The 21,540-nt window shown below is 49.9% G+C and overlaps 1 protein-coding gene and 1 long non-coding RNA gene across 3 annotated transcripts in view; one reads left to right on the top strand and one right to left on the bottom strand.

Moving 5' to 3' along the window:
• The window catches only part of FOXN1 (forkhead box N1), a 48,570-nt gene extending 44,512 nt beyond the window's left edge, over nucleotides 1–4,058 (bottom strand). The window contains exon 1 of one of the 2 annotated variants that reach the window (XM_081172375.1): nucleotides 3,612–4,058. The gene's annotated coding sequence lies outside the window, so the exon portion shown is untranslated. The remainder of the gene's footprint in view (nucleotides 1–3,611) is intronic. The other variant, XM_081172374.1, reaches the window with a different exon arrangement.
• LOC308574519 overlaps nucleotides 1–21,540 on the top strand; it is a 160,848-nt gene that overhangs the window by 99,921 nt on the left and 39,387 nt on the right. The window lies entirely within an intron of this gene.

The raw sequence follows: 21,540 nt of genomic DNA, 5'->3' as shown, positions 1-21,540 counted from the left end.
AGACAGACAGCCATCCAACCAACCAACCAACCAACCTGTACTTAAAAACCTCGAAGGAAGGAGAGTCCACTGCCTTCTGGGACAACAATTCGGCTGGTCTACTTTGAGTATGACTCATGCTGGATACAACCCTGACGAAGGACATTGCATCCTCTAGTTAATGCAAGGGCTTCATCCGGTCCCCAGAGCAGCCAAGCAGATGGGAAGGTCCACCTGCAGGACCTGAGCACAACACTCAGGAGAGAGGAGAGTGCTGCTGTTGTGGCAGTGAGTTCCAGCGCTGGAAAGAACTCTTTCCTTTTGCCTGTCCTGAATCTTCCCATGTTCAGCTTTGGCAAGTGACGCCTTTGGGCTCCCGTATGATGAGAGAGGCCAATCCACTTCTCACCACCACCGTGTGTAACCTTAGACCAGCGGTTCTCCACCTGAGATGTTGTTGGACTACAACTCCCATCATCCCCGAGCTCTGGCCTTGCTAATTAGGGGTGATGGGAGTTGTAGTTCAACAACATCTGGGGATCCACAGGTGGAGAAAGGCTGCCTTAGACCAAGGGTAGGCAACCTAAAGCCTGGGGGTCGGATGCAGCCCAATCGCCTTCTCAATCCAACCAGCAGACGGTCCAGGAACAAGCGTGTTTTTACATGAGTAGAATGTGTCCTTTTATTTAACATGCATCTCTGGGTTATTTGTGGGGCATAGGAATTCGTTCATTTCCCCCCCCCCTTCAAAATATAGTCCGGCCCCCCACAAGGTCTGAGGGACAGTGGACCGGCCCACAGCTGAAAAAGGTTGCTGACCCCTGCCTTAGACCCCCGTTTAATGCCCTCTTTTACTTGCTCTGAACTAATAAGCAAAAACCCCACAAGCCTCGTGAGGGAGTTGGGGGTGTTTCCGCCTGGAGAAGAGATGACCAAGAGGCAGCACAATGGCCATCTCCAAATATCTAGAGGGTTGTTCCATGGAGGGTAGAGCAGGCTTGTTCGCTCCTGATCGGGAGGGGAGGACTCGAACCCATGGATTCAAATGACGAGAAAGGAGATTTTGACTAAAGCTCAGGAAGAACTTTCTGATGGCAAAAGCCACCTGACAATGGAACAGACTCCTTCGGAAGATGGCAGACTCTCCTTCCTTGCAGGTTTTTAAGCAGAGGTGGGGATGCCTTAGTTGAGATTCCTGCATTGCCTCCCTTCTCAACTCCACAAGTCTACAAACTATTGCAGTCTCTTTTCACAGCGGAGCTGCTCCACCCTGTCAATCACTTAAGCTGCCCTTCTCCGTCACTTAACAGAGAGGGCTTGGGAAGCCACGGAACGATTGCTGCCCACGATTTGCCCCGATATGGGCTAGAGACCTGCAGAGCTCCAGCTTGCCGAAAAGGTGCTTGCCCAGCCCTGCCTCTGGGTCCCCTGTTGCAATCCTCCCATCCCTTCGCACCAGCGCTCCGCACCAGGCATGCTTCCGATGCCTGCCTGGGCCTGCCTCCTTCCCTCTGGATGAAGAGCCGAGCGAAAGGTGGGGTGTGGCATGAGGCTGCCCTGGTACTCTGTGCACCTGTTGGCGTGGCGAGGCTGCTGCCAGTGGAGAGCAAGGTGCATTGGTTTGGCAGCTGCCTCACCAGGCACCTGCCCGCTTTGAGGTGCTCCGTGGCATCCGAAGTCGCAACGGAAGTTAACTCTCTTTTGCTTTGCATTTATGTACTTAAGCCTGGATTGTTTTGTTGTTGCAATTTATTCTGTTTTATCTGTTGCAATACTGAATTTATTCTGTTTTCCAAAGTATTGGCTTTTGTCGTTTTTGGATTTACTGATTGGCTCCATGTTTTGTATATCTGTATTTTCAATATTTCAATAGGTTGCTCTAAGCCAGGCATGTCCAAAGTCTGTTTCGGGGGCCTAATCTAATCTGGAGTAAAATTGTAAAAAAACAACAACCAACAACTTCAATCCTAAAAAAAGGTCAACAACTTTGGTCGGCCCCCACGGCCCTTCACTTCGTCAAATCTGGCCCTCTTTGAAAAAAGTTTGGACACCACTGCGTAAGCTGTTCTGGGCAAAGCTCATTGTGGAAAAGAGGTATACAAGTAAAAGCCACCCATCGATCAATCAATCCTCCAAGCGACTCCAAGTCAACAGAGCTTGAGGGTCGTTCTGCAACTGGTGCAGCTGCAAGGAGGGACTGGTGGCATTTATATCCTGTCCTTTCCCCCAAGGAGATCCAGGTGACATTCACGACTCACCCCTCCTCATTTAATCCCCACCACCACCTTGCGAGGTGGGTGAAGCTGAGGGGCAGTGCCTGGCCCCCAAAGTGAGACCTTCATGGCTAAGTGGGGGATTTGAACCCTGGTCTCTCCTGTGTCCTAGTCTGATGCTCTAACCACTACACCACACTAGCTCACCTCTGGGCGCTGGCTGAGGAGCTGGCAATGTTGCTAAGCCCACCACTGGCCCTTGCTGCTCTAGCGCTCTCCAAGTCAAGGGGTGGGCACCTGGACACTGCCCAGGTAGGAGGTTGCACGGGAATATTTCCTTTTGCTCAGTGGCAGTGCCATCTTTGCACAGAGACCACCCCAGGTACGGCTAGGAAGACCCCAGAGGCCGAGTCGAAGGCACTTCCCTGTGTGGCTCATTAAACCAGCTCTCCTTCCGGAGCTTGAGGACTAGGATCTTACTTTATGCTTCAGGGAAGTGTGGCAGCTCGATGGCAAAAGCACCTGCTTTGCATGCAGAGAAGGTTCCCCGTCCCGTCCCAAGCAGGCTGAGGAAAAAACAACCTGCCTCTGAAAGCCTGGAGGCAGACACTGCTGGTCAGAGTCGGCAGCACTGCCCTGAATGGAGCCAAGTGTCTGACTTGGTCAAATCGGTTCCCCATGGTCACCAGAAGAAAAGTGACCGCCCAAACATGCCAAGCTTTCATTTGCCCCTTTGCACCAGAATGGTCTCCTCCTGCCGGCACCTCACTCCTCTGTCGCTTGCTCAGAGAATTCCTCAAAGGCAGCCTTTGCCGTCTTGGGGTCCTCCAGATGTTTCTGGGCCCAACACAACTGCTGGGTAGCTGCATTGGGGCCTCCAAAGCAGCTGAAGGGCGCCCCCAAGTCCATCGCATGATGAGGGGATGAAGGAAGGGGCAGCAATCTTTCAGCTGGGGCATTCTGCCTCCGCCACCCACCCCGTCTCTGAGCTGTGATTCCTGTGATTCTACCCTTGGTGGTCCCTTCCAGTTCTGTGACTCCTGCCCAGGAGGAACTCTGGAAGTCCAAAAGTTGTTTCTTTGCGCCGTCGTTCCTCCTCCCCACCAAAATAAAACACCCCTCAACACTCAACCGCTGCCGGATCTTCCATCCGCAAATTTCTGGGAACGCGAGGTCAAATGCCCAGTTGACAGCAACCTCCAAGAATGTCACCGCGGTGAATAATAACTACCAACGGGGATGCCCCATCCATCCGTCACACCGGCTCCTTCCCCAAGTGAGGGGAACAGCCAAACTTTAGAATTATGGAAGAGTTTGGGGATCTTCCTGGAGAAAGCGGAAGATCAGTTTCTCCCGCCTCATAGACGTTAGCGAGCAACATGTCTCACAAGCATACACAGAGTGCCAAGGTCTGCTCACCTCGCCGCCGGGAAGCTGGAGAGGCTTCGGGGCCCCGTTCCCTCCGCCGGGAGTTGAGCGCTGCCCGGGTTAAGTGGAGCTGGGGACGGGACGGCGGAGAGGTCTCGGCTTACCTCTCTGCTCCGAAGCAGCACCTCCGAGACGCGGAAAGGTCATGCGGAGTGAGGCGCCCTTGGGTGGCTCTGCTGCGGCGCGCGCGGCTCAGCGACTCTCCGCGCTGTGGGAGCCCGGAGACTGCTGCGCTCTGCAGGTGAGGCGGAGAGGCATTTGGCGAAGAAGGCAAGGCGGCAATTATGATATCAGCAACTCCTAGCCTTGGGCAATCGAGCCTCTCAGAAGGCCGGGGGAAAAGTGACGGAGAAGTCGAAGGCTCCCGCTCTCCGCGCGCCTCCACGCGCCCCTTTCCCCTGCCTCTCAACTTTCCTAGGTGCGACTCGGGAGGAGTGGGGATGAGCTATCCGAGGGTCACCTGGGCAGGTGCTCGACCCTCCGCAGATGGGGAGAAGGCGTGGGGCGGGGCCAGCCTGTAGCTAAACCTGCGTGCGTCTGGCAGAGGCAATTGCGCACCTCCTTCCCCCTTCCCATAGCATCACAGAATTGCAGCGGTGGAAGGGGTCCGAGGGTCATCTAGTCCAACCCGCTGCAATTCAGGGATCGCAGCTTAGGCGTCCCACAACTTTGGGGGTGGAAAGAGGGTGTGGGTCAGACCCCCTGCGCTAAAATGATGGTTTTAATGGGGATGGGGTTTTAACTCAGGTGGGTGTTTTGTTTTATTTGGGGTGGGTGGGGTTGTTTAAAATTGTTCTTAGGGGCTATTTGTTAATGTGCAGTTTGTATTTGCAGTTTTTGTTTCAGTATTTTGTTGGAAGCCACCCGGAGTGGCTGGGGAAACTACGATTATTATGAAGCCTTTCCTCGAAGCTCTGTATGCTCCTTGGGGCAGGGAGCTGTCCCCTTTGGACACAAGGTACTCTGATGGCCTGGTGCAAGCAGGCAAGAGCAGCGGGAAGGCAGGGACCTGGAGATGCTGCCAGGGGATTGAGCCCAGGGCCTTCTGCATGCCAAGCAGGGGCTCTGCCGCTGAACTATGGCCCTTCCTTTAAAAATAAAGCAGGATTCTGGTCCTCGTGGTTCTGAATGGAGGTTTGAAGCACAGGAAGCTGCCTTATACTAAGCCAGACCACCATCTAGCTCAGCATTATCAGCACTGACTGGCAGCAGCTCTCCAGAGTTTGTCCCAGTCCTACCTGCCCCACAAGCCAGACTCCAGCACAGCAGCAACTCTCCCCACTTGCAACTGCCATTCAGAGGGTGGAGAACAGAGGCATTGTGTCTAATAGCCAGTCCTGACATTTGGGTTAGATCATAGAACTGTAGGGCTGGCCCTGAGGATCACCCACTCCAACCCCCAGGAATATGCAGCTGTCCCATGAGGGAATCGAACCTGCAACCTTTAGGAAATGTAAATTGAATATTCAGCCACTTATTATTGAGGGGGAGTGCATGGAACAGGTCTCAGTATTTTGATTTCTGGGAATGGAGTTGAGAGATGACCTAACCTGGGGAGAAAACAGCAAAGACCTGATGAAGAGAACACAGCAGAGGTTATATTTTCTGAGAATCCTCTGGAAAAACAGTCTCTCAAAGGACCTGTTGATGGCATTTTACCATTGTACTGTGGAGAGTGTATTAACTTATGGTCCATGTGTGTGGTTTGGGAGCTGCACGGTCAGGGGAAAAACAATGCTGTCCAGGGTTGTAAAGACTGCGGAGAGAAGAATTGGGTGCACTCTTCCCACCTTGGATCAAATCTACGCTTCCAGGTGCCATAAGAAAGCTGCAGAGATAGCGCAGGATAGTGCGCACCCCGGAAATGATCTCTTTCAGCTTCTGCTTCTGGAAGAAGGTACAGGGTTATAAAGACTAGGACTTAAAGCCAGCATCTTAAAAAGCAGAGACATCACCTTGCCAACAAAGGCCCATATAGTTAATGCTATGGTTTCCCAGTAGTGATGTATGGAAGTGAGAGCTGGACCATAAAGAAGGCTGATTGCCAAAGAACGGATGTTTTTGAATTCTGGAGGAGACTCTTGAGAGTCCCATGGACTGCAAGAAGATCAAACCTCTCCATTCTGAAGGAAATCAAGCCTGGGTGCTCACTGGAAGGACAGATCCTGAAGCTGAGGCTCCAAGACTTTGGCCAGCTCATGAGAAGATTCCCTGGAAAAGACCCTGATGTTGGGAAAGATGGAGGGCACAAGGAGAAGGGGACGACAGAGGACGAGATGGTGGGACAGTGTTTTTGAAGCTACCAGCATGAGTTTGACCAAACTGTGGGAGGCAGTGGAAGACAGGAGTGCCTGGCGTGCTCTGGTCCAGGGGGTCACGAAGAGTCGGACACGACTAAACGACTAAACAACAGCAACAACAAGCCACCTGAGAAACAGTTTCTACCCAAATGAGATTTTGGTTTTAAACACATTGCAAGGAATCTGTATAGGAGTATATTGTATTTAAAAATGGGGTATCAGAGTTTTTAGGGGGCTAACCAGGTTGGGATAGCTGGGATAGCAGGCTTGTTGGTTTTTGAATGTCTTATGTAGATTTTTCAATTTCGTTGTTCTGTATGGGACAAGGACAATAAAGAATATAGTATCGTTATTCAGCACTGTGGTCTAACCAACTGAGCTATCCAGACCTGCCGAAGGGAGAACGAGACATTGCTGCTGCTCCTTTGCTGCCACCCTTGCAATGGCGCACGGGGTGTGTGTTTGTGTGTGTGTGTGTGTTTTGCGGAGCAGCGGCCTGGGATCCCCTCCAGGGAAACACGCCTGGGCGTAGCTCCCTCAACCGTCTGCTGCTGTGCCTTGAGAGAGGAGTTGGGGCTTGCCCTTTATCTCTCGCGCAACGTCCTCCGGGGAAGGTGCGCCCCACATTGCTCCACCTGCGCTGGCCCTTTGGGTCCCCGGGAAACAACCCCCCAGGAGGGCGCGGGGGATCGAAGGGACTGATCTGGGGGCAAGGGGCGGCTGCCATGGTCACAGAGGCCACAAACCCCAAAGGAAATGGGGTCTTTTCCAGCCTCCCCCCCAGCCCACAGTGCCAGATTTACGTATAAGCTAAACAAGCTATAGCTTTAGGCCCCACTATCTTGGGGGCCCCCCAAATTAAAGAAATAAAATCCTGTTCATTTCCAAAATATAACATAAAAACCAAATAAAATAAAACCTACATAAGCAACAGTGTTTTGTGTTGTGTAGGCTCCTATGATGTAAGTCATGGGCCCCGCCTGCTAGCCTGCTCCCTAAAATATCACTGGTTTGCTCATTTCTATATATAGGGTTCCTACATTCTTCATGTGCAAATAGCTTTAGATACCTATTAGGTCCATAAATTACCATATATATAGCATATATTCAACACAAAAAACAGCGACAATTTGTTGTTGACAAAGGACAGCTGGACATATAAAGGGCCCCATTACCTTCAGTAGCTTAGGGCCTCATCAAACCTAAATCTGGCCCTCCGTGTCAGTGGGGGGAAATGGTTCACTTATTATTTCATTTCATAAAAAGTTATATACCACTTGATTGTAAACAACAAAAGCGGTTCATGAAAAGGATAGAAAACAGTGAGATTATCAAGAAGAAGAATGAACAACAACTTAAGAAACAGAATATGTTAAAAAAAGAAACACATTAAAACTAGCAGGTGCTGAAACGTGGGCAGGGAAGGTGTCTGCATGATATCAATAGGCAGGGAGTTCCAAGGTGTAAAAGGGGATTACAACCCAAATTGTTGTCTGCTGTGCCTTTGCACGGCTTGGGGAAAAGTCTCTGTGGGTGAGGAGCTGCATTATCTGTAATGAGAGCTAGTGGTGGCCAAGTGGTGAGAGTGCCAGACCAGGGTTCGAATCCCACACCCTCTTGGCCATGAAGCTCTCACTGGAGGTGAGCTCTTCTTTCAGTTGAACCCGCCTCACAGGGTTGTTGTGGGGATTAAACGAGGAGGTGGGGAGAACTGCAGGCCAGCCACCTTGAGCTCCTGGGAGGGAAACGTGGGAGAGAAATGCAGCACAAAAATAACTAAGTAACATCACTCCTTCTAACATTCACAGCCAGTTTGTGCGCCAACAGGACCTGGAAACCAAATGGGACCACTGAGAAGCAGTGGGGATGAAATGGAGAAGATGCCAGGTCCAGAGATGAACTGTGGAACTCCCTCCCACAGGAAGCCGTGATGGCGTTCGTGGAGGAGGAGAGGGCTTTTCATGGCTGTGCTCTGCACATGCTTTTGGATGCCAATTGCTGGAAATGGCAGGAGGGGAGAACTGTTTTTGGGCTCTGGTCCTGCTTTCAGATTTCCCAAGATGGCACCTGGTTGGCCGCTGTGAAAACAGGATGCTGGACTAGGTGGGCCCCCTTTGGCCTGATCCAGCAACCAGGCTCTTCGGACGTCCTTATGGAACCTCCAGCTCCAGGGGCAGTCTATCTCGATTCCTAGGTTCTCAGGGGCATGTGACTTCTGTGGGAACAGGAGGCCAGACTAGGGGTGCCTCCCTCGGGCCTGATCCAGCCCTGCAGGGCTCTTCTGATGTTCTGACCTTGAGATATACTCTCCTCGACGTATGCTAATTGAAAGAACAAAGGATCCAATTTTCCCCTTTATGTCCTAGAACCTCCTGCGCAAATATATTTTCTGGTCTATCATTATGACATTACTATTATTATTACTGCTATTATCGTGATTGCATTTCCACGGATAGAAATCTCTCCTTCCTTTGTGACCCTGCCAACCATGGGAATTATATCTTTTTGTTCACGTTACGAGTCGCCACCGGGGTTTGTCTACTGGCCCCACTGCAGGCATTTTGAAACAGTTTTCTCTGGTGCTGAGTCCTGATATTTCAGCTGAGCTGCTGGGCTGGGTGAGGGTGAACTCAGGAGGAGGGAGAGGGGAGGTCCTTGAGGACTGGTGTGTGAGACCTTTAGATGCATCAGAGAAGGATCAGCACCCGCCTTGTCTTCAAGAACGGTGGTACCAAAAGATCCAGGTTTGGAACACGAGTCTGTGGTCTCCGAGCCACTGTGTCCCTAAGGATTCAGGGGGTTTCCTCATGAGGAAGCAATCCCTGGATCTCCTTCACAGCCGCCATTGGTGGTTCAGGTGTGGTTTAGGAGGACAGCGTATCTAAGGCAGCAGTTCTCCACCTGTGGGTCCCCAGATGTTGTTGGACTACAACTCCCATCATCCCTGAGCTCTGGCCTTGCTAGCTAGGGGTGATGGGAGTTGTAGTTCAACAACATCTGGGGACCCACAGGTGGAGAAAGGCTGATCTAAGGTCTACTTCTTGAACCTTTCAGTTTCTGGAAATGGCACAGATTGGAGTCTCCTTCTCTCCACACTGAGCCACTCCCTGTGGCTGAGCTACACCATCCCTGCAGTGTCGGCCCTGGACTTGCCTGTAGGTCATGCTTTGGACCTGCTGGACCCTGGGCTTTTTTGGAATGCACTGCCCCATCATCTGCCCTGCAGTGATGGCCATCAATCAAGTTGGCTTTAAAAGAAGATTAGACAAATTCATGGAGGGGTGTTGCTGGCTACTAGCCAGGAAAGCTCTGCTTGGCCCCACAGCTGGAGGCAGCGGCGATGCTTCTGAACCCCAGTCCCTGGGAACCACAGGAGGGGAGAATTGCTTGTGTGCTCAGAACCCGCTTGTGGGTTTTCCATAATGTGCATCTGGTTGGCTCCGGTGAGAACAGAATGTACAAAATGACGCAAAGTCGTGGAGAGAAGTTTTCCTTCCTCTCTCCTAGTTTGGGGGTGAAATATACTCAGAGTCGAGAGTGGATTTCATGCTCTTTATTCAGCTCATAGTGGTGAGGAGGAATGAAAGTTCCCCCAAAGTATCTGCTTTATACACATCATTTACACAATGGGCTGCACGTGATTGGCTAATTCCGGAATTCTCCTGTAGGCCAATCAGGTTGTGGATTCACTTCCACCTGGAGCTGGATTGGGTGGCTCCTGCGGACCAATCATACTGCTTCATTGTTCTAGGACCAATCAGGCTGCTGCATTTTGGATCCTATTGTTCTAGGACCAATCAGACTGCTGCATTTTGGATCCTATTCAACTCAGTACATGACAGGGGGCATCCCATAAAGCTGAATGTTGGGGGATTCAGGAATGAGAAAAGAAAGTCCTTACTCATGCAGCACATGGTTAACCAATGGAACTCACTGCCACTGAGGCAGCCATGGATTCCAACCTGGAAATTTTAAAGAGGCAATTGGAGAAATTAATGGAGGAGGGCGGCTATCAATGGCTACGAGCCACAGCTGGAGGCTGCAAGGCTTCTGGAAACCAGAGGAGGGGAGAGTATCATCCTTTTGCTTGAATCCTGCAGATTCCCTTGGTGGTATATGTTCCGATGCTAGACTAGATGGGACACTGGCTTGATCCAGAATGCTCTTCCTACGTTCTGAGGGTGCTGCCTTTTTGCTGGAGCGATCTTAAGGACACCAGATTTCTGAAGCTCAATGGCAAATGTGAAAAAAGCAAAGGGGGGGCTAAAAAAAGGACCGCTCCTAAGAGACATCCTTCCTCCAACAGTGGAGGGGAGAACAGAGCCATTGTAGCTCATAGCCTGAGCATCTTTTGAAGTCCTTGCCTGTTGCGGCATCTGCCACAGTGAGAACAGGAGGCTGGGCGATCTGAGCCCCTTCGGCCTGATCCTGCACCCAGACACATCCTCTGATGTTCTGTGCACTGTGTTCCTGCAGAGAAAATTAACCCGACCGCCTGATGGAGGGAAGGGAGGGGATGTGGCCCCACCCTCCCCTCTTCCCCTGAGAACTCCTGCCTGTCTTAATGAATCGAAATTAATTCCTCAGATGATTTGCCCGAGGAAGAGGAGAGGGTGAAGGAAGGCACCCGGAGGACCGGAAACGCAGGCGACTCCAAAGCTAAGCTGGAATCAGATGGTTTTCTCTTAATGGTGCATTTAGTGATTCTGCTTCTGACGGGGCGTGCTGCTTTGTGCGTTGAATCCGTAAGCAAAAACTGAAGCCTCCTGACCTGCCATTTTGGGGCAGGCTGGGAAAGCTGGTGCCCTTCCAGTTGTTGCTGACTACACACCCCATCAGCCAGCATGGCAGCTGCAGTCCATCAACAGATGGCAATGCCTATACTTTGGAACTCCCCGCCACTTGACAGCAGATGGTCACCTTCCCTGAACTCTCTTCGCTGGTCACCAAGAACATTTTATCCTGTCCAGATGTTTAGAGAGCTGGTGCGAGTTTTGCTCTGCTTTCAGCCGGTTGCTAATTTAGCTGCTGGAGGTCTTACATGATACTTGTTAATTCTTCTTTTTGGGTAATGTTTTTGTTTCTAAATCCTTTTGATAAACCTTTGCTATTTTATGGTTTGTTTGTTTGTTTTTTAATGAGCAAGCGGAATATACATTTTATGGAATGAATGAATGAATGAATGAATGAATGAATGTGTAAAGGTAAAGGTAAAGGTAAAGGGACCCCTGACCATTAGGTCCAGTCACGGACGACTCTGGGGTTGCAGCACTCAGGAGCTGGCGTCCAGCTTCCGGGTCATGTGGCCAGCATGACTAATCCGCTTCTGGCGAACCAGAGCAGCGCACGGAAACGCCGTTTACCTTCCCACTGGAGCAGTACCTATTTATCTACTTGCACTTTTGTGCTTTCGAACTGCTAGGTTGACAGGAGCAGGGACCGAGCAACGGGAGCTCACCCCGTCACGGGGATTCGAACCGCTGACCTTCTGATCGGCAAGTCCTAGGCTCTGTGGTTTAACCCACAGTGCCACCCACGTCCTTTAAGCAGCACCTTACTTGAGAGCAATGGTGCAGGTCTTTGGGGGCATGGAGAGCCTTGGCTGATGTGCTATGCAAAGAAATTGGCTTGCTTCAAACTTAAGAAGAGCTTGCATGATCAGGCCAACGGTTCATCTAGCCTGGCATTCTGCTCTCACAGTGGCCAAATGCCCCCAAGACCCTAGGATTCTGGACAGACTGCCTCTGAGCCTGGATGTTCCATGAGCACGTAAGAAGAGCCTGCTGGCCCTGGCCAATGACCCTTCTAGTCCAGCCTCCTTCTCTCACAGAGCCCAACCAGATGCCAATGAGATGCCCACAAACAGGATCCAAACACAAGAGCCCTGTGCCTTCCTGCGGTTTCCCGCCACTGGTCTTTGGAAGCATTGCCCCTTCGGACTGTGGAGGCAGAGCAGAGCCAGGGTTCCCAGTAGCCACCTATAAGCCTTACCCTCCACAAACCTGCCCCAATGCTCTTCTAAAGCTGTCTGAGTTGGTGGCCTCCAGTGGGAGGGAGTTCCACAGTTTACCTATGTCCTGGCGCCTCCCTTGGGAAGCAGCAGTTGTGGTGTGTCCTGCCCGGGGCCCGAGTGACGTTCAAAGGTTCAGCAATTTGTTGCTTTCTCAGTAAACAGTTTATTGCCTTTGTAATTACTGTGATTAAGCGCCTGCCAGGCGGTGCCAGGCTGCTTTTTCTGGTGTGTCAAGTGAGATCCCTGCCACAACAAAGGGTGGGTTGCTTTCTGGGTCTCTCCCCCCCCCCCATTCCACTGCCCTCCTGCTTTCTCTCAGATCCTGGCATGCCCTCCTGCCCACAGCAGCACCCTGAAAGCCTTCAGAGCGTCTGAAATGGCCGCCTCTGCTCGGATCTGTTGCCCGTCACCTTGCGCGCTCTGGCTGGCAGCAGCTCCGAGATCTCAAGGGGAGAACCAGGCTGCACTGTGGGGCCACAGTTTTCCTTTCCACCCAGCAGGGCTGCTTCCCTTTCTGCTGTGGCGACATCACATAACTCTCACAAGTCTTGCCGCAAGCACATTTGCAGTTTCTGCTCACTGTACTTTATTTGCTTCCACTACTTTATTTATCTAATCTACATATCTGGCTTATCTGACTTCTCTAACTTAACCTCTACCTTCCTGCATCATTTTGCAATTTTAAAAAGTCCTCGTGAAAAACCTCCGTCGCTTTCTAGCACGGATTTTCTGTATCATAGGCAGCCTGGAAACAATTTGTGGGTTGATTTCTTCTCCAGACACAGGACAAAGAAGTTTTGCATGTGATTTTGGCTGCGGTACAAATATGTATATTTGCCATTCTCCATAATATAAAACATTTTTTATGTCCGCGGTCATGAATCTATGTGCTTTTTTTGTATACTATGATAAATTCACATGGAAACACTGGTGAGTTTTCGTGAGGCATTAAAAATAATAATTCATAAGCAGGTGTGGAAATGTGAATGACTGGATTTAAGATTAGGGCGAGGGGGTCAAGAAAGTGGAATTGGCTGACGTTTGCAACGTCACCTCAAAAAGTCTCAGGCTGCCAGGTGCTACACCCTACGTTGCTTATACCAGAGATTCCGCAGGCTGAACAGTTCAGTGAAACTCAAAAGCTTACGCATTGTGTGTGTGTGAACTATCATGATGCTGTTATACAAATTTGTGGCATTTGGAGAAACTGTGTGCAGTTCCAGTCGCCTCAAGAAGGAGATTGCAGAGAAAAGATCAGGAAAGGGGAACCAAAATGTTTCAGGGAATGAATGGAGGGGCTTGCTTATGAAGAAAAGTGGTTTGGGACTTTTTAGGTGAGGCAACATGACAGGTTTCTAAAATTATGCCCAGCATGAAAAAAGTGGAGAGAGAAAAACTTTTGGCTTCTCTCATAACATGAAAACTCCCGGGAATCCCATGAAGCTGAATACGGTGGTACCTCGGTTCTCAAACGCCTTGGTACTCAAACAACTTGGAACCCAAACACTGCAAACCCAGAAGTAAGTGTTCCGGTTTGCAAACATTTTTCTGAAGCCGAACGTGCTCCATTTTGAGTGCCACGCTTCCGTTTTGAGTGTTACGCTGAGGTCTGCCTGTTTTTGTTCTTTATTTTGCGTTTTTGTTTTTGCTGCTATTTTTGTTTTGTTTTTGTAACTCTGTGGAACCCAGTTCAGCTACTGATTTATTATTATTATTATTATTATTATTATTATTATTATTATTATTATTATTATTATTTATTATTATTTATTATTTATTATTTATTATTTATACCCCTCCCATCTGGCTGGGTTTCCCCAGCCACTCTGGGCGGCTTCCAACAAAATATTAAAATACAATAATCAAGTCAACATTAAAAGCTTCCCTAAACAGGGCTGCCTTCAGATGATCGATTGCGTGTCTGCAGTACATTGTTTATTGCTTTCGTTTTATGGATCAATGGTCTCGTTAGATAGTAAAATTCATGTTAAATTGCTGTTTTAGGGGTTGTTTTTAAAAGTCTGGAACGGATTAATTCGTTTTGCATTACTTTCTATGGGAAAGCGTGCCTTGGTTTTGGAACGCTTTGGTTTTGGAACGGACTTCCGGAATGGATTAAGTTTGAGAGCCAAGGTACCACTGTACTGGAAGATTCAGAATGGATAAGAGAAAGTCCTTCTTCATGGAACATACAGGGTCGCTTACCCTTTGTCCTGCATTGAAGACTAGATGACCCTTGGGGATCATTCCAACTCTATGATTCCTTCTAGCAGTTTAAAGCACCATGCCAGAGTGCTTTTTGTCTTTGCCTGGGCTCTTCCCCGCGAAAACCCGGCCTTTAATGCTGAATCACAACAAACAGCAGTATGGGTGATCCACGGAAGGTGCTCAGAGACAGCACTTGAAAGCACAGACCTGTGCCTAGAAATCCAGCACGAAAGGAAGTTTGAATGAGCCCATGGGACTCCCTGTCACTGGAGGCAGTGATGGCCACCAACCCAGATGGATTTAAAAGAGGATGAGAAAAATCCATGGAGGAGGAGAGGGCTGGGCTGGGCCTTCGCAGTCAGAGACAGCAATGTTTCTGGCAAGAGCAGGAGGGGTTCTTTGTGCTCAGGCCTCGCTCGAATGTTTCCCATAACACAGGCATAGGCAACCTCGGTCCTCCAGATGTTCTGGGACTACAACTCCCATCATCCCTAGCTAACAGGACCAGTGGTCAGGGACGATGGGAATTGTAGTCTCAAAAACACCTGGAGGGCTGAGTTTGCCTCTGCCTGCTGTAACACATCTGCTTGGCCCCTGTGAGGAAAGGATGCTGGCCTAGGCAGGCCCCCTTGGGCCTGATCCAGCAACCAGGCTCTTCTGACGTCCTTGTGGAACCTCCAGGTGCAGGGGCAGTCTAGGTTCTCAGGGGCATTTGGACGCTGTGAGAGCAGAACGCTGAACCAGACGGACCATTGGCCTGATTCTGCTGGGCTGCTCTGATGTTTTGAGCCCACATGGCCTCCATTTGAGGGTGGATCAGGAAAGGGGGGGTCCCAGGTGTGAGCAGGGGCTGGAGGGGGACGGTGACAGGAGGGGGGGGCTGAGCCACCATTCCCCAACAAGACAAGTGATTTATGAGTGTTCATGTTTCCCATGGCAGGAATGAAACAGCAAGAAGAGAGAGCCGACTTTGCTCTGGGGGACACGGCACCTTCGCAGCGGCAGTGGCGGGGGGGGGGGGATCCTTTTGAATTCCCTTGCAAGTCTCATCAGGACAGGCCTGTAGCGAAGCGGGGGTTGGTGGAGCAGAGTTGGGGGGAGGACGGACCTGCGCTGTTTCTTTCTTACTCTGCCCGGGCAGGATCCAGTCCCAAGTTGGGCTCTCCATAAGGCTGTCCGTTCAGAAGGTGAGATCGTGGTGGGGTGATTGGTCACGGGACTCACTAGGACACCTGTGGAACTCACAGCCTCCTGCCCTCACCAGGGTCAGGCAGAGGCCCCAAGCAGGATTGGATCACAGACCAGTAAGTTCATGTTAGTCCATAGTCCGATTCGACTCTTAGTTTCAATCATTGAGCAGAAGTCAGGAGCCAATATGGAACAGAAACCAGGACAGGGCCCTGTTTCAATGTATTCATCATCAGCTAATTTTTAAAGGGTCGTATATATATGTATATATGTATATATATATATATATATATATATATATATATATATATATATATATGTGTATGTATGTATGTATGTATATATGTGTGTGTGTGTGTGTGTGTGTGTGTGTGTGTGTGTGTGTGTGTGTGTGTGTATATGAACTAACATGAACTTACTGGTCTATGATCCATAATTGGATATACATATCCTTATGAGTTTGAGTTTGTAATGTCTATTTGAGTTTGTAATCCTTGTCAGAATACCTACTTTTGAATGGATTCGTTTTTGTTACAATTGGCTATTGATTTGCAAGTAGGGACCACTCCCACTACGGAAACGAACATTGGCCTGAGGTCTTGGTGTGCTTTTTCCTTGGGATCAGGCCAATGGGCCATCTAGGCCGGCCCCCCGTCTTGAAGCAGGGTACAAATGAATCAGGGAATCACAGAAAGGTAGAATTGATCATTTGGGGATAGAGCAGGGGACTCTTGATCTCAGGGTTGTGGGTCTGAGCCCCGCGTTGAGCGAAAGATTCCTGCATTGCAGGGGGTCAGGCTGGATGATCTCACAGTCCCTTCCAACCCTACAATTCTTTTTTTTTTAACCCTCTGCGATGCAGGAATCTCACGCCACCGACTCCCATACAACACCGGACTCCGCAAGAGATCACCAGGCCAGCCTGATTTCCCCAGACCTTGATTAATTCTGACATTTGCTGGACCCAGGAATTTAGGGTGCCTTGCACCCCACAAATCTTGGAATGTGTGCATTTCGTAGATTTGTTTTTAAACGCAGGCGGAATTGGAGAGAGGGTCCTCTGCCAGATCAAACCTCTTTACAGTGGCACCTCAGGTTAAGAACTTAATTCGTTCTGGAGGTCCGTTCTTAACCTGAAGCTGTTCTTAACCTGAGGTACCACTTTAGCTAATGGGGCCTCCTGCTGCCATCGTGCAATTTCTGTTCTCATCCTGAAGCAAAGTTCTTAACCCGAGGTACTATTTCTGGGTTAGCGGAGTATGTAACCTGAAGTGTCTGTAACCTGAGGTACAACTGTACTCTCCTCTGGGGCAGATTTAGAGGAGCAGGACTGCTTCGGTTGTACAGAGGTACCTCGGGTTACAGGCGCTTCAGGTTACAGACTCTGCTAACCCAGAAATAGTACCTCAGGTTAAGAACAGCTTTGGGTTAAGAACAGACCTCCAGAACGAATTAAGTTCTTAACCTGAGGTACCACTGTCCTGGAAGCAGAGACAAATTTCTTTGTCGCCCAGGGGTGCTGCTGAAACCTGAGGCCCCAGGGTCTGGCACTTCTCTTCCTGCAGAACACTAGGAATAACTTTCTGAGGTTAAGATGGATTCTCGAGGTGGGATTCCTGATTTGCAGAGGGTTGGACTAGATGACCCTTGGTGCCCCGTCTACAATTCTTTGTTTGTAAGGAAGGCGTGGGATTTGCTGGAATCTTTCTCTGGGTGTCCTGGACCTCAGGTGAGGTTAGAAAAAAGGTCCCCTGCCACGTATGGAGCAAACTCTCCTTTGAGGAAAGGTTAGAGCGTTTGGGACTCTTCAGGATGAAGGAAAGGCAAGGAAGAGGCGACGTGATAGACGTTTATAAATTCATGCCTGGCATGAAGAAAGCAGATAGAGTAACGCTTTTCTTCCTCTCTCCTAACCCCGGAGCTGCTGGGAGATTCAGGAGAGGTAAAAGGAAGTCCTTCTTCATGCAGTGCAGAGTTAAACTATGGAACTCCCTGCCACCAGAGGCAGCGATGGCAGCCAACTTGGATCGCTTTAAAAGACGATTAGATTAAAGAAAGGACTATCGATGGCTACTAACCACTACACTCTGCCACCCTGGTTGGAGGCAGCCATGGTTCTGAACCCCAGTCGCTGGAAACCCCAGGAGGGGAGAGGGCTCTCGTGTTCGAATCCTGCTTGCAGGCTTCCCGTGGAGGCATCTGGTCGGCCCCTGGGAGGACAGGATGCTGGGCTGGATGTGTGAGGAAAGGACTAAAATATCCGCCCTCTAAGCCTGTGTTTAACAGGGGCTGGCAGCCCTGGCAGTGGTGATTAACACCCAATAAACGGGGGTTATTTTGGGCTCCTGGCACCTGATCAGTGCATGCCAGGCACCTGGGCGCTGGTTTGGGCACCTGAGCCTTGGCTGACTCCCATTGTAAAGCGGCGTGAGTCAGCCTGCAAGCAGTTTTTATGGGTGCCCCGTCGGAACAGAGGATCAGTTTGTAGGGTGCTGGGATGGGCCTGAGTGTGTGAAAGAAAAACAGGGGTTTGGGGTGTTTTTTTGACACTTGTGGTGTTTCTGCTGTGTCTGTGGTTGTGTTGCACCTCGGACACAAAGGCTGTTGATCCATCAAGCTCAGCACGGCCTGCACGGACTGGCAGCAGCTCTCCGGGTAAGGGATCCTTCACAGCCCTGCCTGGAAAGGCCATTGAGGGTTGAATGTGGGCCCCTTTGCATGCAAAGCAGGTGCTTCACCCCTAAGCTGCAGCCCTCCCCTAAAAACAAAGCAAGATTCTAGTCCTCATGGTGCTAAACAAAGGTGGAATCTAGACACATATTAAAAAAACGCTGTGAAAATGCTTTTTTAAAAAAGCGTTTTGAAAAATATATTAAATTTGCCATTGCCCACCATCGTCATCTAGTGTCAAATTTGTATAATGCACTTTTATTAAATATTAAAATACCGTAATACATCAAACATTAAAAGCTTCCCTAAACAGGGCTGACTTCAGATGTCTTCTAAAAGTCTGGTAGCTGTTGTTCTCTTTGACATCTTATGGGAGGGTGTTCCACAGGGCAGGCGCCACCACCGAGAAGGCCCTCTGCCTGGTTCCCTGTAACTTGGCTTCTCGCAGGGAGGGAACTACCAAAAGGCCCTCGGAGCTGGACCTCAGTGTCTGGGCAGAACAATGGGGGTGGAGACGCTCCTTCAGGTCTACTGGGCCTTTGAGGCAGTTTAGGGCTTCAAAGGTCAGCACCAACACTTTGAATTGTGCTTGGAAACGTACTGGGAGCCAATGCAGATCTCTCAGGACCAGTGTTATGTGGTCTCGGCGGCTGCTCCCAGTTACCAGTCTAGCTGCCGCATTCTGGATTAGTTGTAGTTTCCGGGTCACCTTCAAAGGTAGACCCACGTAGAGCGCATTGCAGTAGTCCACTGGATCACCTTCATCAGTTGGGTTGACTTAACTGAACTAAATAGCTTTCAACTGGATTTGGAATCAATGGGTGAAAGAGGGTTCCTGTTTTGAATTTTACTGTGTTGTTGCCTTCTTTAGCGGGTCATGCTAATTGCTGTTCTGAATAACGCTTTTCACAGGGCAGGGGGTGAGTTTTCAGAAACAAGGGGGCAGTGGCTGGGCAAGAGGGTTGGACTAGGACCTGGGAGGGGCCCGTGGGGGCTTTCCTAGCCCTGCCTGGAGGTTGAATCCTGGGCCTTCTGCACTCAAGGCAGGTGTTCCCCACCATTGCACCGTAGCTTAGAGATGACAGAGGTGAGTTATGGCCACCTGCCATGGATGCTTTAGTTGAGATTCCTGCATTGCAGGGGGGGTTGGGCTGGATGACCTTTGGGGGACCCCCTTCCAACTCGACAATTCCATGATCCTCCCCCCAGCTAGTGGGGTGAAGCGGCTGGGATCCTAACGGGCAGGGGGATCCCTAGAGCCTTGCCTGGGGTTTCCTCCGAGGAAGCACCTGCCTCTCTTCCCCGCCTGCCATGCTCTGCACCTTGCCAAATTGGTACTTGTTTTACCAGCCGCACGATAAGGATCAGGCCTGGAGCGGAGGGAGAGAAAGGGCGTGTGCCCAGGCCGTTCCCCGAGATGCTCAGAGCTGCAGTTCCCGAACGAGGCGGGTTCCCCATGCAAATCCTCCGCGGGGGGAGTCATAAGCCTGAGACCGAAGGCAGCCGCAAAATGGGCAGCTGCGTTTGTTTTAAATTTAAAATATAGGCAGAACCAGTGTGTTTTTTTCTGGGGGGGTGCAGGGGTCTGCATGCCCCTAAACACTTTGTGAATCATTGTACTTTTGTCCATTTACTGTACTTATTTTTCCCGATTTGAACTACAAAATGATTTAATTTTTTTAAATCAAAATGAGAGTACCCCTAAACTTTTTTTTTTTAAAGCACTGGGCAGAACAGTGAAAAAATATGTAAAATATGAGAACATCAAAAAATGGCCCATCTTCTCTGAATTTTGCAAAGTAGCTTTTGAATTTTTTTTTAAACCTGTATAAAAGTGCATGCATTTAAGGGAAACAATGTACAAACACCCATTAAATTAGGGAGGATGACTTTGGGGGGGGGGGCTGAATATATTGAACAAACCTGCCTGGATCAGAAGAGAGGCATACAAAAGTTTGTGCGAATTTTCATGCAAACTCGATTTAAAAAATTGCAAGCTAATAAAGAAAAGGGGTGAGAACTGAACTTTAAGGATGGTCAGCTCAGAAGCGGAGCACAAGCAGAGGATAGTGTCATGGAGTTAAGAACCGAAGAGCCGGCTGGATCAGGCCCAAGGCCCACCTGGACCAGCCTCCTGTCTTCACAGGGCCAGCAGGAGCCCAGAAGCCGGTGAACAAGGCAGCAAGCCCTGGGGCCCACCAGTCTCCATCGGCCTGAAGAAGCTCGGGTGAAATATTGTCTGCACCAGGAGCTCTGCCAGGTTTAAGGGACTGAATGGGCCTGCAAGCTTCTTCAGCAGACACCGGGCGTAAGGGATGGTATATTCCCCTTCGGAGGGGGAATCTTGCCAACCTTTTGCAACTATTTTCCAAAGGTGACTGCGTCTCTCCTCTTGCCACTCTTCCTGTTGGGCCTTAAGCTTTTTCTTTTTGATCAAAGCTTTATAATTTCGTTCAGCTTCAAACCACTCTGCAGGGAGTAGATTGGCAGACCTAGAGTTCCTGCATTTTCCCAACAAAGAGCGCTTCATAGCGAGGCATTCCGATGGAACCAGGGTTTGGATTTGTTGGAGTATAATGGTCGTCCGCATGGGAAACAGGCAAGCAGGAGTCGAACCCAAGAGCCATCACCTCTCCTTTGGCTTCCAGCAGCTGGGATTCAGAAGCATTGCTGCCTCCAGCTGTGGAGTCACAGCAGAGCCATTCTGGCTGTTGTTGTTGTTTAGTCATTTAGTCGTGTCCGACTCTTCGTGACCCCCTGGACCAGAGCACGCCAGGCACTCCTGTCCTCCACTGCCTCCCGCAGTTTGGTCAAACTCATGCTGGTAGCTTCGAGAACACTGTCCCACCATCTCGTCCTCTGTCGTCCCCTTCTCCTTGTGCCTTCCATCTTTCCCAACATCAGGGTCTTTTCCAGGGAGTCTTCTCATGAGGTGAGCCTCAGCTTCAGGATCTGTCCTTCCAGTGAGCACTCAGGGCTGATTTGCTTCAGAATGGAGAGGTTGGATCTTCTTGCAGTCCATGGGACTCTCAAGAGTCTCCTCCAGCACCAGAATTCCAAAGCATCCATTCTTCGGCGATCAGCCTTCTTGATGGTCCAGCTCTCACTTCCATACATCACTACTGCGAAAACCATAGCTTTAACTATACAGACCTTTGTCGGCAAGGTAAGCCCTCTCCATCCATCAATTTGTCCCATCCTCTTTTAAAGCCATTCAAGTTGTTGGCTGTCACTGCCTCCTGGGCGAGCGAGGTCCATGCAGCAGTGGTGTAGTGGTTAGAGGGCCAGACTAGTACTGTACCTGAAAGATCTGGGTTCAAATCCCCACTTGGCCATGTGGCTTCCGCTGGAGGACCGTGGGCCATTCACAGCCTCTTGCTTTCTCAGCATAATTAAATTTGTTTTCCCCCACTCTCTCTTTCCCCCTATTATGTTTTTGCTGTGATTTTATTGGTGTAAGCTGCCTTGAGCCCGGCTCTGGCAGGGGAGGGTGGGGTATAAATAAAATTATTATTATTATTATTATTATTATTATTATTAT

The sequence above is a fragment of the Podarcis bocagei genome (genome assembly GCF_964188305.1).
Source record: "Podarcis bocagei genome assembly, chromosome: 15".
Classification (NCBI taxonomy): Eukaryota; Metazoa; Chordata; class Lepidosauria; order Squamata; family Lacertidae; genus Podarcis; species Podarcis bocagei.
Note: the sequence above shows the minus strand (reverse complement) of the source record. Positions and strands in the feature narration are given on the sequence as shown.